The sequence below is a fragment of the Balaenoptera ricei genome, chromosome 4 (assembly GCF_028023285.1).
Source record: "Balaenoptera ricei isolate mBalRic1 chromosome 4, mBalRic1.hap2, whole genome shotgun sequence".
Classification (NCBI taxonomy): domain Eukaryota; kingdom Metazoa; phylum Chordata; class Mammalia; order Artiodactyla; family Balaenopteridae; genus Balaenoptera; species Balaenoptera ricei.
Genome location: NC_082642.1, coordinates 88,369,358 through 88,386,324, shown reverse-complemented (window position 1 = coordinate 88,386,324; position 16,967 = coordinate 88,369,358). Strand labels below are relative to the sequence as shown.

The window sequence follows — 16,967 nt, the reverse complement described above, 5'->3', positions numbered from 1 at the left end:
ATGTTGAATAATAAGTGTGAGAGTGGACATCCTTGTCTTGTTCCTGATCTTACAGGAAATGCTTTCAGTTTTTGACCATTGAGAATGATGTTTGCTGTGGGTTTGTCGTATATGGCCTTTATTATGTTGAGGTAGGTTCCCTCTATGCCCACTTTCTGGAGAGTTTTTATCATAAATAGGTGTTGAATTTTGTTGAAAAATTTTTCTGCATCTATTGAGATGATCATATGCTTTTTATTCTTCAGTTTGTTAATATGGTGTATCACATTGATTGATTTGCATATATTGAAGAATCCTTGCATCCCTGGGATAAATCCCACTTGATCATGGTGTATGGTCCTTTTAATGTGTGGTTGGATTCTGTTTGCTAGTATTTTGTTGAGGATTTTTGCATCTATATTCATCAGTGATATTGGTCTGTAATTTTCTTTTTTTGTAGTATCTTTGTCTGGTTTTGGTATCAGGGTGATGGTGGCCTCATAGAGTGAGCTTGGGAGTGTTCCTTCCTCCACAATTTTTTGGAAGAGTTTGAGAAGGATGGGTGTTAGCTCTTCTCTAAATGTTTGATAGAATTCACCTGTGAAGCCATCTGGTCCTGGACTTTTGTTTGTTGAAAGATTTTTAATCACAGTTTCAATTTCATTACTTGTGATTGGTCTGTTCATATTTTCTATTTCTTCCTGGTTCAGTCTTGGAAGGTTATACCTTTCTAAGAGTTTGTTCATTTCTTCCAGGTTGTACATTTTATTGGCATAGAGTTGCTGGTAGTAGTCTCTTAGGATGCTTTGTGTTTCTGTGGTGTCTTGGTAACTTCTCCTTTTTCATTTCTAATTTTATTGATATGAGTCCTCTCCCTCTTTTTCTTGATGAGTCTTGCTAATGGTTTATCAATTTTGTTTATCTTCTCAAAGAACCAGCTTTTAGTTTTATTGATCTTTGCTACTGTTTTCTTTGTTTCTATTTCATTTATTTCTGCTCTGATCTTTATGATTTCTTTCCTTCTGCTAACTTTGGGTTTTGTTTGTTCTTCTTTCTCTAGTTCCTTTAGGTGTAAGGTTAGATTGTTTATTTGAGATTTTTCTTGTTTCTTGAGGTAGGCTTGTATAGCTATAAACTTCCCTCTTAGAACTGCTTTTGCTGCATCCCATTGGTTTTGGATTGTCGTGTTTTCATTGTCATTTGTCTCTAGGTATTTTTTGATTTCCTCTTTGCTTTCTTCAGTGATCTCTTGGTTATTTAGTAACGTATTGTTTAGCCTCCATGTGTCTGTGTTTTTTACATTTTTTCCCCTGTAATTCATTTCTAATCTCATAGCATTGTGGTCAGAAAAGATGATTGATATGAATTCAGTTTTCTTAAATTTACTGAGGCTTGATTTGTGACCCAAGATGTGATCTATCCTGGAGAATGTTCCATGCGCACTTGAGAAGAAAGTGTAATCTGCTGTTTTTGGATGGAATGTCCTATAAATATTAATTAAATCTATCTGGTCTATTGTGTCATTTAAAGCTTCTGTTTCCTTATTTATTTTCATTTTGGATGATCTGTCCATTGGTGTAAGTGAGGTGTTAAAGTCCCCCACTATTATTGTGTTACTGTCGATTTCCTCTTTTACAGCTGTTAGCAGTTGCCTTATGTATTGAGGTGCTCCTATGTTGGGTGCATATATATTTATAATTGTTATATCTTCTTCTTGGATTGATCCCTTGATCGTTATGTAGTGTCCTACCTTGTCTCTTGTAACATTCTTTATTTTAAAGTCTATTTTATCTGATATGAGTATTGTTACTCCAGCTTTCTTTTGATTTCCATTTGCATGGAATATCTTTTTCCATCCCCTTACTTTCAGTCTGTATGTGTCCCTAGGTCTGAAGTGGGTCTCTTGTAGACAACATATATATGGATCTTGTTTTTGTATCCATTCAGCACGCCTGTGTCTTTTGGTTGGAGCATTTAATCCATTCACGTTTAAGGTAATTATCGATATGTATGTTTCTATGACCATTTTCTTAATTGTTTTGGGTTTGTTTTTGTAGGTCCTTTTCTTCTCTTGTGTTTCCTACTTAGAGAAGTTCCTTTAGCATTTGCTGTAGAGCTGGTTTGGTGGTGCTGAATTCTCTTAGCTTTTGCTTGTCTGTAAAGCTTTTGATTTCTCCATCGAATCTGAATGAGATCCTTGCCAGGTAGAGTGATCTTGGTTGTAGGTTCTTCCCTTTCATCACTTTAAGTATATCATGCCACTCCCTTCTGGCTTGTAGAGTTTCTGCTGAGAAATCAGCTGTTAACCTTATGGGAGTTCCCTTGTATGTTATTTGTCGTTTTTCCCTTGCTGCTTTCAATAATTTTTCTTTGTCTTTAATTTTTGCCACTTTGATTACTATGTGTCTCGGCGTGTTTCTCCTTGGGTTTATCCTGTATGGGACTCTCTGCGCTTCCTGGACTTGGGTGGCTAGTTCCTTTCCCATGTTAGGGAAGTTTTCGACTATAATCTCTGCAAATATTTTCTCTGGTCCTTTCTCTCTCTCTTCTCCTTCTGGGACCCCTATAATGCGAATGTTGTTGCGTTTAATGTTGTCCCAGAGGTCTCTTAGGCTGTCTTCATTTCTTTTCATTCTTTTTTCTTTATTCTGTTCTGCAGCAGTGAATTCCACCATTCTGTCTTCCAGGTCACTTATCTGTTCTTCTGCCTCAGTTATTCTGCTATTGATTCCTTCTAGTGTAGTTTTCATTTCAGTTATTGTATTGTTCATCTCTGTTTGTTTGTTCTTTAATTCTTCTAGGTCTTTGTTAAACATTTCTTGCATCTTCTCGATCTTTGCCTCCATTCTTTTTCTGAGGTCCTGGATCATCTTCACTATCATTATTCTGAATTCTTTTTCTGGAAGGTTGACTATCTCCACTTCATTTAGTTGTTTTTCTGGGGTTTTGTCTTGTTCCTTCATCTGGTACATAGCCCTCTGCCTTTTCATCTTATCTGTCTTTCTGTGAATGTGGTTTTTATTCCACAGGCTGCAGGATTGTAGTTCTTCTTGCTTCTGCTGTCTGCCCTCTGGTGGATGAGGCTATCAAAGAGGCTTGTGCAGGTTTCCTGATGGGAGGGACTGGTGGTGGGTAGAGCTGACTGTTGCTCAGGTGGGCGGAGCTCAATAAAACTTTAATCAGCTTGACTGCTGATGGGTGCAGCTGGGTTCCCTCCCTGTTGGTTGTTTGGCCTGACGCAACCCAACACTGGAGCCTACCTGGGCTCTTTGGTAGGGCTAATGGCAGACTCTGGGAGGGCTCACGCCAAGGAGTACTTCCCAGAACTTCTGCTGCCAGTGTCCTTGTCCCCATGGTGAGCCACAGCCACCCCCTGCCTCTGCAGGAGACCCTCCAACACTAGCAGGTAGGTCTGGTTCAGTCTCCCCTGGGGTCAGTGCTCCTTCCCCTGGGTCCCACTGTGCACACTACTTTGTGTGTGTCCTCCAAGAGTGGAGTCTCTGTTTCCCCCAGTCCTGCTTGACAATGTCTTTTGAAGAGTAAATTTTTAAAAATTGATGAAGTCCAGTTGGTAATTTCTCTTTTATGGCCCATACGTTTTGGTCCTAAAACAATTTATCTAACCAAGGTTCACGAAGATTTTGGCCTAAGTTTTCTTCTAGGCTTTTGGCCAGAATATGATTTGACTGAATCCTGAGTCTCTCCAGAATAGCTGCACGTGCCCCCTCCCACCAGTAGCTCAGGTTTCCTCTAACCCACAGCTCCACAACATTTGGCATTATTCAGCTTTCTAACATCTGCCAGTCTAATAGGTAAAAAGTGATATTGCTTTGTTATTTTACTTTGTACTGTTCTGATGACTGAATTAAGTCAGTGTGCCTTTTATCTATGTGACTCCCAGTTGATTTTCTTCTCTTGTGTATCCTCAATTGAAAGTGTTTCCCAGGCCCTTTTTTGAGCTTCCCACAAGTATCATTTGGTCCTTCTGCCTTGTTTATTGTCATCACTGATGGCAATCAGACGTAATCAGAGGCAAACTAATTCTTTCCCCCAGTCATTGGTTTACATGGTGAGTGGTATGATGAACAAGCAGGTGCCTGAATTTCAGGAGGAAGCTTCCATCAGTAGGGCTTTTGCTCCTACAGTGTTTGTTTTCTTTTTAATTGCAACAAGTAATGCAACAGCCAGACTTTTTAGACATCATATTTGGGGCTCTGTACTCAAGAAGGGAAACCATTCCTTTCTCAAGATGTTTGCTCCTTGCTAATAACATTGGAAAGTCATCATTATTCTGTCTTTCTCCTCTCTGGGAAAGACAGATGTGGCTGCATGAATTATCTGTTTTAGAGTCCAAGGCTCTGTCTTGAACATGTGTGCAATTCTGTGAGGCAGGTCAGGCCTATGCTGTGGAAGAAGTAGGCTCAAAAGTAGAATTTGAAAAACGAATAATACTCTGTCCAAATACTCTCTCGGTAACAAGCCAAATAAAAAATGATATAAACCTCCTCTACATACTTTAACAATTATAAACAACATTTTAGGTATTATACTAAAATGACAGTGCTTAGAACACTGCAGGCTGACTGCACAAGTTAAGCAGTGTCAGGATCAAGCTACATAAACCCTCTAGGGGTAGATTCTTGTAAGGTCAAAAGTGTAGTCAGATTTCCCTTTCAGAGTCCCTGGGATCCTGTCACACATCATCTCAGAAACTGTTTTGCAAGTGTGGGTCATCATTTTCTCTGGTCATCTGTAGACTGTATTTTCATCCTGGATATTCTCTGAGTTCTACCTGCAGTATAGTCTCCTCCTCCTTCTAGTCTGATCTCATCTCCTGCACAGGTGGCCACATTTTACTACTCAATGTACTACATTTAGCAAGGAAAATCTGGTGCTTTAAGAAGCAAAAAATGTGCGTCTCTACACCTCACCCCCATTGATGCACATCACCTCAGCTATGGATACATTCAAGAAGAAAAGGGCTGTCCTGTTTTCAAAAGAACAACTCATTGGCAGCCACCCCAGTGTTTAGTAGCAGAAGGGTAATGTTTGTACAGGGCCACAGCATACAGTTGTGCAGTTGGTGCACTGCACATAAAGGGCCAGTAGAGCTTGTGAATGGGGACTGAAATCCAAGCTGAGTGTCCTGACTTGGGGATGGCTCTTCCCAAAAGGGGCAGCACAAAGGTGCCCTGTAAGCTACCAGAGGCCCCCACAGGGTCAGTGCTGGATCCCAGAGGGCCAGACCCAGGGCTTAGGGAAGGATGAGAACAGGCTCAGGTTGCTGTTCTATTGCACCTTGTAGAAATGACATGCTTAGGAGGCTGCCTGAGAGATTGCACATGAGTGCCGTCAGAGAAAAGGGCTACATCAGCAGTTCTCAATGGAGGAAGGGGGAAGGGGTTGCCCCCGAAGGACAGCTGGCAACATCTTGAGGTATTTTTGATTGTCATGACTGGGGGCTGCTACTGGCGGTCAGAGGCCAGAGATGCTGCTAAACATCCTACAAGCCACAGGACATGCTCCATATTAGAATTATCTGATCCAAAAAATCAATAGTGCCACTGTTGAGAAACCCTGGGTGATGTGAAGATAAGAGGAATGAGTTTCCTCCATAGGTGGATGTGTGGGTAATAATGTGGTTGTTTTAACCTATATTTAAGAGTGGCCAGTTGTATACTTCAGGTTTTTCCTTGAAGTAAAGGTTCCTCCTCCACCCCAATCCTACCCCGTCCCACTCTCATTTCCTTCCCACCTGTCCCCCTGGTGCCGTGGGAAAACAAGATGCTCAAAAGAAACTTCTGCATAATGATTGTGCGAGTGTCCATGTGCATGTGTCTACATGTGTGTGAGAGAGAAACCAAGACAGACTGAGAAACAGAAAAAGACACTTAGAAATGCAGAAAGAGGTGTGCAGAGAAAGACATAGTGAGGGAGTCGGGCGAGAGGTAGACGGAAAGAGAGAGAAGAAAACCCACAGAGGACTGATCTCCAACTAATTTTTTTTTTCCAACAAATCCCACCTATAATATGCCAGAGCCTGGAAACTCAGTGATAACAAGTCCAGGTCCCTGCATTCCACGGTCTCTCCAAGTGACAAAGGCCACCAGCTGTAACAAGTGTGGAAAGTAGAAAGCTCACAATAAGTCACAAGCAAAGCTGGAGGGAACACGGAGGAGGGGCGCACTTTGTGCTGAGGGGGTGGTGGGAGCACCGGGGGAGGCTTCGGGGGGGAGGTGACCACTGAGGTGAACAGGGAGGAGAAGCATTTTGTTGTGGGAACAGAATGAGGAGTGACGATTCTTGGTAGGTGGGTTTGGGGAATGGCAGAGGGTTGGGAGGTGAAGACGCAGGGTGGACCTGGGCATGGAGGAGTAGAGGTGGGAAAGGAGGTTGAAAAGGGCAGTTATGACCTGCATGAACCCCCAGGGCAGGATTAGACCTTGAATCCGTGCTTGAAGTTGTACACGTGGAGGATGCCTAGAGTTTCTTTTTTATTTTTATTTTTTAAGATTTATTTATTTATTTATTTATTTATTTATTTTTGGCTGCGTTGGGTCTTCATTGCTGCCCGCGGGCTTTCTCTAGTTGCGGCGAGCGGGGGCTGCTCTTCGTTGCAGTGCGCGGGCTTCTCATTGCGGTGGCCTCTAGTAGCGGAGCACAGGCTCTAGGTGCACAGGCTTCAATAGTTGTAGCGCATGGGCTCAGTAGTTGTGGCTCGTGGGCTCTAGAGCGCAGGCTAAGTAGTTGTGGCACACGGGCTTAGTTGCTCCACGTCATGTGGGATCTTCCTGGACCAGGGCTCAAACCCATGTCCCCTGCATTGGCAGGTGGATTCTTAACCACTGTGCCACCAGGGAAGCCCCCTGGAGTTTCTTGTGTAATATTTCCTCACCTCTTCCAAGCTTTTGCCCTTTCAGTGAGGCCTACCCCAATGACCCTATGAAAAACTTCAACCCACCCCCTGGCATCCCCAGCCCCTCTATCTTTTCTGTAGTACTCATCACCAAATTACATGTTATATACAATTTATTTATTAATTTAATGTTTTTATTCCTTGACTAGAATATAAGCTCCGTGAGAGCAGGGATTTCCTTTCTTTTTTTTTTTTTAATTAATTAATTAATTAATTAATTTCTGGCTGCATTGGGTCTTCATTGGTGCACATGGGCCTTCTCTAGTGGCAGTGAGCTGGGGCCACTCCTCGTCATGGTGTACGGGCTTCTCACTGCGGTGGCCTCTCTCGTTGCAGAGCACCAGCTCCAGGCACGCGGGCTTCAGCAGTTGTGGCACATGGGCTCAGTAGTTGTGGCTCACGGGCTCCAGAGTGCAGGCTCAGTAATTGTGGCTCGCGGGCCCAGTTGCTCCGCGGCATGTGGGATCTTCCCTGACTAGGGCTCGAACCCGTGTCCCCTGCATTGGCAGGCGGATTCCCAACCACTGCGCCACCAGGGAAGTCCCAAGGATTTTCTTCTGTTTACTAATGTGTCTAAACCAGTGCATCGTGCATCATAAATGCTCGATAAATATTTGCTGAATGGATGAACATGGGAGCTGGAGACATTCCCCCAGCTGTCAGCCCCTTCCCAGAACTTTACATTTCTGATAGCTGCTCCTCAGGAGGTATGATAGTTTTCTAGTGTTGCATAACAAACTACCACAAACTTAGGGGTTTAAAACAACACACATGTTTTATCTCACAGTTGCTGTGCGTCAGGAATCCCAGCAAAGCTTATCTGGATCTGCTGTTTAGGGTCTTTTAAAACTGTAATCAAGGTGTCAGCTGGTATAACTGAGACACTTTGCTGTACGGCAGAAATTAACACAACATTGTAAATCAACTATACTTCAATTTAAAAAAAGAAAAGGGTGTCAGCTGGGCCTGAGTCTCACCTGAGGCTCTGCTGAGGAAGGGTCCACTTCCAAAGTTCCCTCAGGTTGTTGGCAGAGCCCAGTTCCTGAGGCTACATGACACAGAGCTTCAGTTTCTTGTTGGCTGTTGGCCAGAGGCTGTTCTTAGCTCCTAAAGCCCTTCTGCAGTTTCTTGGCATGTGGGATTCCCCAACGCGGTCACTTGCTTCCTCAAAGCTATAGCAAAGGAGACAGAAACTCCAGCAAGATGGGCACTACAACTTTATGTAACAGAATAATGTAATTACATACACATAGTCACCCACATCCTGTCTCCTTTGTCTTATGGTAGAATCAAGCAAGTCATAAGTTCTACCTACACTCAAAGGGAGGGGATCACACAAGGGCGTGAACACCAGGAGGTGGGATCAGAGGGGCCATTTTGACAGAAAGTCCACCTCAGGAGGTGACAGCTGGAGGTAATGCTTCTCCTTTGAATGCAGGCAGTCCCTTGGTCCTATGCATACCTCAACCTCTGCACCATATTAGAGTTATTTACATATGCTAAATATGTATAACATATTTACATATGCCTCTCCCACAAGACTGGGGGCAGGAATCATTCTCACTCCTCTTCAGAGTCAGCGTCTAGCACAAAGCTTGGCACATAGGAAGTCATCAGTTTGGGAAGAATGGGTAAAAGGATGGATGGATGGATGGATGGATGGATCGGTGGGTGGATGGATGGATAGTGAATGGATTTATGATATATGGATGGAAGAAAGGCAGAAAATAAGGGAAAATGTGGTAACAAAACAAGGTGAAGGCAAAGCACCTGGACAGAAGGAGTGTGGCCCTCACCTGACAGCGGGCCACACACTGTGAAATGAGAAGGTGTAAGCAACAGGTATGGATCTGTTCACAGTCCCAGCCTCATTCCTGGAACTGTCACTTGGACTCTTCCTACCAGGGTAGCCAAGAGACCAGAGGCAGGTAGCCCCTCTTTCCCAGATCTTCTGCTTTCTCTTCAGGAAATAGGAGTGAAAAAAATCATGAGGGATGACCAAATGTTCCATGTCTGAAGACACCAATGAAATCCTGCATCTCTTTGTGACTTTGGCAGGTCTGAAGGCAATTTCCTAAGAAATAAGCTGAAGGAAGAAAGCATTACTTTGTAATCCTCTCCAAGGCTCAAGGGAAAGGCTTTGGATAACAAAGGACTTTAAAAGTGCTTCAAGCAATAAGCATTGAATTTTGAGCAGAACCTCCTTGAGCTCCTGCTGCAGCGAGGGGTGATGAATCCAGGCCTTGGCCTCTGAGTGCAAGATGGAAGCCAGGTCACAGGCATGCCTGGTGCTGGAGATGGGGTCTCAGGCTGTTGTTCCTCTATCAGAACTGTGAGACGGCTATCCCAGGGCAGACTCTACTGATGATGCTTATGTGTTTTCCACCCAGTAATGCCTTGTGGGAGGAAAGATGGTGACACATTTTCTGGCTGAGAGCTTTAGGCTGGGTGACCTTGGGTTAAAACTTTACACGTGCATATATTTTTTCCCCTTTTGCTTGAATTTTTATGATTTCTTTTATTCACTTGATCAATGACAGGTCATTTGCTTTATGTCAGGTAAAGGCCACTAATAGCCAAGGTGAGTGAATTTTGTGACAAGGTCACACCAGAGGCTATACTATTTATGTCTTTGCTAATCAGGGCCAGACAGTAAGGCTGAGGAACACCATTGTCTTTAGAGGTGATAACTGAGCCTTTGCACCGGTCCATGTTTGTAAAAATCTTTGTAACAGAAATCTGTGAAATGTTTGGTGCTTAGTCTCCCTGGTGTTGATGAACCACAGAAACTCTGGATATTCTGACCCATGAAGAAAATGTCAGATTCCAGGACAAGGCACTTTCTTTCTTTTTTAAAATCTAAAATGAAATTTAATGCCATCTAGGAAGGAGTGGATATTCATGGGTATTTTGAGGACATATAAGTAAAGTGAGTTCAGAAATAATAGAGTATATGGAAAGATATGCAGAGGCTGAATCAAATGGTAACCTCAAAGGCACTAACTTTTAAATAAATATTTTAACCTGGATTTCTCTTCCTGTGTTTTCTTTATAACCTATCAGCCTGCCACCACCAAGCTAAAGGAGCTTAAAGCAAATCTGGAAAATTCAATGAATAACAGTGGGGTTTTATTTACTAAAATTGCCCTGAGAGCAAAACAGTAAGGAGAACATGAAATTTCCCAGCACAGTGTTCATCCTTGTTTTGAAAGCAATGTCCTCGTTTGAGAAGAAAGGGGCTTTAATCTCTTCCTCATCACATTGGCTCCTCTCCTAGCTTTTTGTTTGAGTTCTTCCTCTCCTCCATAGAATTCCAAACATGAGGAGCATCATTCCTCTGGATCCAAAACCAGTAACTTGACCTGGAAACATCATGAGAAACATTAGAAGACCACTAGTTCCCTGCTGGGGTCTCTGTGTCCTGAGTCCACACTTCAGGCCCAAACCTTTAAAAGCCTTTTTTTTTTTTTTCCCCCCTAAATTTTATTTATTTATTTATTTTTGGCTGTGTTGGGTCTTTGTTGCTGCGCGCGGCCTTTCTCTAGTTGCGGCGAGCAGGGGCTACTCTTCATTGCGGTGCACAGGCTTCTCATTGCGGTGGCTTCTCTTGTTGCGGAGCACAGGCTCTAGGCACGCGGGCTTCAGCAGTTGTGGCGCGCGGGCTCAGTAGTTTGGCTCACGGGCTCTAGAGCGCAGGCTCAATAGTTGTAGCACATGGGCTTAGTTGCTCCGCGGCATGTGAGATCTTCCCGGACCAGGGCTCGAACCTGTGTCCCCTGCATTGGCAGGCGGATTCTTAACCACTGCACCACCAGGGAAGTCCCTAAAAGCTTTAAAAGTTGACTTGGCTCAGGTGGGAAGCTTTTGTATAAAGGCATCAATAAGTACCGATTCTCCTGCTGGGGGCATAGCACATTGCTTAGCACGCTGAGGGAACACAAAAGGATTAAAGTCATGACCCTTACCCTCTGGTGACAGATGTGACTTATTCCAGGATCACTGGGAACCCCTGACCAGGGAACTAACTCTAATTGGGGAGCATTTCCAACTCAGGTAATACCTAGTGTTCACAACCAGTCTGAGTGGCTTCATCCTGGGTTCCTGGGCAGCGTCAAAGGAAATGCAGAGCCATCACCCCACTTGTTTCCCCAGAATGGACTAATCTAGAAGATTTCCTGTGAAGAAAAAAGTGCATATCACACACACACATACACACACACACACACCCCAGTTGTTTGTCGCAAGCATGTGCTGCATATTCTCTCAGGGTCCACCTTGTGTCCCATCCCTTCCCCTGACTCCTATCTTAATGGAGAGGTTTTTGATGACACAGCCTGGACTCACTCTCAATAACTCATTCTTAGTAAATCGTCTCTGTTAGAATGAAGGACTTGCTTTCCATATATTTCTCCCTTTCAACATCAGATCAAAAGGAAAGAAAAAGATGACTCACCATCTCCTGTTCTCCCAGTGAACTTGTATGACTGTCTCTTTCCTCCTGAACCTGGGTCTCTCAAACTGCTAGCTTTCCATCTCTACTCATATTTCTTCTTAAGAAATTTAACCATTGTGGAGTATTTTTCAAATGGATGAACACTTCTAACAAAAACTGCTTTCTTGATGGGTCCATATCCTTTTGACTTTCTAATATTCAAAAATGCATTTGGATACAAAGGCCTTCCCCATCTACCTTATCTGGAATAGGTCCTACCCTCCTGTCCACCCTGGCTCACCTTTCTCTATTTATACAGCCCCACTCATTTTTAAAATCAAGTTTTGTTTGTTTACTTGAATTTTTGGTCTGTCCTCCCCCGCTGGGCTGTAAGCTCCATGAGGGCAGAGACCACATCTGTTCTGCTCTCCAATGTACCCCCAACACCTAGCAGAGTGCCTGCCATGTAGGAGAATCTTGTTAGAACATTTGTTGAATGGATAAATAAAGTAGAATGTACATAATAAGTGATATATCACTTAGCTAATTAACTTTAAATACGTTTAACAAATTTAAATAAATTTCCTTAGCTAATTAAAAGTGAAATGCAGGATGAAGTAGAGTGGAGGGTAAGCAATGCCAGCTTTGTCAGGATTGAGTCTTTAGAGAGTGAAGCAGAGTACATAGGAGCTAACAGAGCTGACGGGTCAAACAAAGGCACCTGTCCTCATGGGTGTAAATGCCCACAGCTGCCCAGGGGTCAGGGAAGCTGAGGGAGGACCTAGGGGAGGTGAGGGCAGATATGGGCCTGGTCACTGCTTCATGCAAAGGAGGTGGGCCAGCAGATACACGACCCTATGTGTGAGCTACAAAATGACTGCTGCTTCACTTCCACCCTCCAAATCTCACATGAGAATCCCTCTGGTGGCCCACCCTACCCAAAAACATGAAGGAAAGGAAAGTGTAATGTAGCCTAGCCAAGTTAACACATTACAAAGCCACTATAGTAGGCACTCACTGTTTGTTGAAGGACTGCTTGAATGAATGAATGCTTGAACAAATGAATGATTGAATGAGCTGGCATGGCAGCAAGAGGCATTTGGCCATCTGGTCTCACCAGAATGAGCACTCTGTGAGGGATGGGATTTTTGCAGGTTTCATTCATTGCTGAATCCCCAGTACATGGAATGGTACCCAGCCCATGTGGGTGCTTAAGAAAATTTTGTGGAACGAATATTGAATGGTTCTGGCCCAAAGTCAAAAGGACTTGTGTGGAGTCACTAGAAGACACAACTGAATGAAAATTTTTCTTTGGCACAGGGTGTGGGAAATGCATGAGGAGCCATTTTATACATTTAGCATAAATGGGCATGACGTGAAACAAAGGCAAAACCATATTTCCTTCTCTTACAACATATCTCAAGAGAGCAAAATATAAAATCGTTGTAGTGACAGTGGAGCAAATATCATAAATAATATGTCAGTTATAGAGAAGCTTGGCTACTAAGAGCCAAGAATCCTGGCTAAGGGGGACGAGAGGGGAGAGGAAAAGTGAGTTAGAAACATTTTATTCACAGCTTTCTCCAGGTCCAGGTGGGAAGCTACAAAGCAGAGTAAATCCTAGAAGTGGCCTTGACCTGCTGTGAAACCTGACAGGCCACGGATACCCCAGGGCCAGAGTTATTCAATTACAACCAGGCTATACCCTGAGGCAGACTCCTAGAACTTAGTCCTGGGAGGGCTCAAGGTTTAGCTCAAATATTCCACTTCTCTGTTGGAAGGTCTCTGTCGGAAGAGATACACATGAACTCTGATGCAATTGGAGCATCACTTTCACCTTTTTGTCTCCCTGCCCCTCATATGATCTCATTTTTGTTTCAAAAGATACATGCCTCCTCTCTATAACTCTTCTACAACCCTATCCCTATATATCAGAAATACCAAATGGTAACCATGGTTCTCTCTGGCTGGTGGAATTACTGGCTTTCGTATGCTTTTCTTCTTTGTATTTTCCTGTGTTTTCCACTTTTTTTGAACTTGAATTACTTCTATAATCATACACACAAAACAGTACAAAAGTACTTTTAAGTACTATAACTAAGGGTAACTGGAGCAATGAAAAAGAGAACTATTGTTTGCATGTTTTCAAAATAAATATTGCCGGCAGCATCTTACATCTCAGCATGAGCAACTTAAAGTGTAGATGCTGCTTCTAAGCTACAATGTCATTGATACGTGAGATACCTGTGATATAGCAACAATATGGTACTTGTACTTGGTACTGAATTTCTTCTAGATGTAGCACCCTGGGAAAGTTTATGATCAGCCAAATGTTGTTGGTTTTCAACTTAAATTAGACTTTCTTTGATCTTTATACCTGATATAAACTAAAAGACTCTCTATTTGTCCACAAAAACGCAATAAAGAAAATGAGATAACTTTCCATTTATTATGTGTGGTATCTGCAGAATTACAGACCTAAATATAAAAGAAAAGATGTCAAGGTGCCAGCAGCAGCACCAGATTCAAGATGGCAGCCAGCAGGAGGCTGATGAAGGGGCTTGAAAACATCCTCAAATGTGAGATGAAAAACTTCCTTTACATCTAGGTTGATGAAGCTAATTTGTTGACCTGGCAAGGGCTTATGGTTCCTGACAACCCTCCATATTGATAAGGGGGCCTTCAGAATCGAAATCAACTTTCCAGCAGACTACCCATTCAAGCTACCAAAGATCACATTTAAATCGAAGATCTATCACCCGGAACATGGATGAAAAAGGGCAGGTCTGTCTGCTGGTAATTAGTGCTGAAAACTGGAAGCCAGCAACCGAAACCAACCAAATGAACCCCCCAGCACAAGGACAGTAAAAGATTCTGTAAGAACGTTGAAGAGTTTACAAAGAAATATGGGGAAAAGCGACCTGTGGACTAAAATCTGCCACAGCTGATTCCAGCGTGTGAGCAGAGACCCTGAGCAGTGCATTCAGATATCCCAAAAAGCAGGACTCCGTGGAAAATTGACATGTGCCACCGCCCAGCATCCGCTTGCGGCAGTTACTAATTTTCTACAGTTTTCATAATCAAAAGTGGTCTAGGTAACCTGTAAAGAAAGGATTAAAATTTTAAGATGTTCTAAGAAAAAGAAAAGAAAAGATATCAATAAATGGTGTCAGTGGACATGAAAAATGTGGTTACCACTGTGTCATGGATCTAATAAGCAGTATAATGCAAAAAAAAAAAAGAAACAACAGAAAAGAAAACTAAACTGAATATTTGGCTTTAAATTAAAGCGATGGCATGGGCTTCCCTGGTGGCACAGTGGTTAAGAATCTGCCTGCCAATGCAGGGGACATGGGATCGAGCCCTGGTCCAGGAAGATCCCACATGCCGCGGAGCAACTAAGCCCGTGTAACACAACTACTGAGCCTGTGCTCTAGAGCCTGCGAGCCACAACCACTGAGCCCACGTACCACAACTACTGAAGCCCCCACACCTAGAGCCCGTGCTCTGCAAGAAGAGAAGCCATCGCAATGAGAAGTCCGCGCACAGCAACAAAGACCCAAGCAGCCAAAAATAAAATAAATTTATTAAAAAAAAATTATAACCAGGGCATATTTGAGGACCAAGTTTTATGATTCATCCCTATTTTCATAGCAGGTTAAAACCCATTGACAATAAAAAAGTATCAAAGTTTCTTCACCCAAATATCTCCAAACAAATCACTAGAGGTGTCCTCAGTAAAGTGGATATGGAAGATTAAGATCATTCTAGACTTTGGAGAGCTAAATTTTATGTTTCCTCCTGCCCTAATTCTTGGTAGAGGTGAGTCAATAAGAGGAAAACTCACTTCTGTCCCCAGGTCACAGCCCTGGTCTTCCTCTGCTTCTCCTCTTCTCTCAGACTTCTTCCTTATTTTATCCCCAGGTTGGGTGCTTCAGCTAAGCTAGGCCCAGGGCCCTCCTGAGGAGTGAAGGCTTGGACTGAGGACAAGCTCACTGCCATCTCCCATCATTTGTATCCAGGCAAAAGTGGGTGAAATGAGCATCAAGGGCAGTCTTGGGAAGGGAGTGAAGGATGGAGACAGAGGGAGAGTCAGCAAAGGGGAACTGGCTGCCTGAGAAGCATGTGGAAGGGAAAGGAGCAGTCCTCTTGGATGGGGAGAATTGCAGGAACACTGTATGTACGTGTCTGTGTCCCAAGTTTGGTTTGCACTAGATGAGAGAGTGACCTCTTTTTCCCACAAAGAACACTTGTCCAAAATCAGCCAGGCACTTCGTTCTATGCTCTCCAGATCAGCTCAGGGCTCTCACTAACTTCGCAAGGCTGGCTGATCTGACCACTAGAGGCTTATTATAACGAGTCTGCCTTTCTCCTGGAGTCCAAGGACCTCAGCTCTCGGCCACACACAATCACATAGATATATAATTAATATATCTATGATAAACCCTCCTCAAATAATCAGTTCTTCAATTTGGTGGAAGAACCAACCAGACCATTTGGGTCCTGCAAATAAACTAACCCATGGAATCCTGGAATGTTCCCATTCTCAACACTTATTTTGTGCTGGAGACTTTCATATTTACCAAGTGTCCACTAGACAGTGCTAAACAAGTTCATAGGGGTAAGACCATGAGAAAAACACACAGAAGAAATTCTTCTGGTGTTAAAACAAACTCTGTGAGGACAAAATGTACTTGGAGTTCGACTTCATCTCTTCTGTCTCGTGGTGGGTTACTACAGTTCATCAGGAAAATAGTTTGAAATTTGCAAAATCTCCAAATCCTGCCTTGCGGAGTCTGTGCCTGTTGGCTTTCTCACAGCTTCTTTGTGACCATAGGATGGGTTTAATAACCACACTCCGGGTTGCACAACTATTATTATCCCCATCAGAGAAATGCAGTGCAGTAAAATAGAACCTGTGTTTGCATTTCCTGTTTCATATAAACAGTTTCATCTAAGACAACAGCATATGCTATTTATCCATGACTATAGTCCTCTCCTGGTGCTGAGGCTGGAGGGCCTGCAGCAAATGGTTTCAAAATGGAAGCATCTTCCTCAACCGCACTCTCCACATGGCCTCCTTTCTCACCTCACAGCCTATCTCTCTGACTCTCTACCCCCATGGTGGGTGCATAAAAGAAATGGGGACCCAGTGAGTCTTGGTGCTTCTGAGGAAGCCCACAGGCCCTGATCAGAGCTGACAGTTTGGGAGGTAGAGTGAGGCCAGTGGACTTAAAGATGCAAGCAGAGTTATGTAGGAATCCAAGGATTTTAATGGTTCCTAAGCTAATACAACCTTCCCCCAACTTCCCTTTCTGACTCCCCTGACCTGCCTGGGGTCTCGTCTTCTTCCCATACTAGGTACCAAATCACAGTCATAGAATGTTAGTGGCAAGAAAGCATGAACTTTGATCTGGGCGGAGGAAGTTCCTTGCCAAAGTCAGCCACAGATTGATGACAAAGCTGGGCCTAGAACCCTTCTGTCTTGATTCACAGACCTGTGCTCTTTCCAGAAGCCCTAACATGAAGAGGATTCTTTAACTGAGCTGTTATGGAGATTCTCACTGATTCTTGGCTGTAAATAGTAATGGCCTGTCAAGATACCAAAACTGAAATAAGACAAAATAGGATAAACCTTCG

General features: G+C 43.3%; 1 protein-coding gene and 1 pseudogene across 5 annotated transcripts in view; both read left to right on the top strand.

Annotated features, from left to right (window-relative positions):
• Nucleotides 1-16,967, top strand: part of APOD (apolipoprotein D) — a 65,887-nt gene that overhangs the window by 22,933 nt on the left and 25,987 nt on the right. The gene's annotated exons all lie outside the window — the stretch shown is intronic.
• Nucleotides 13,858-14,331, top strand: LOC132365390 (ubiquitin-conjugating enzyme E2 L3-like; annotated as a pseudogene).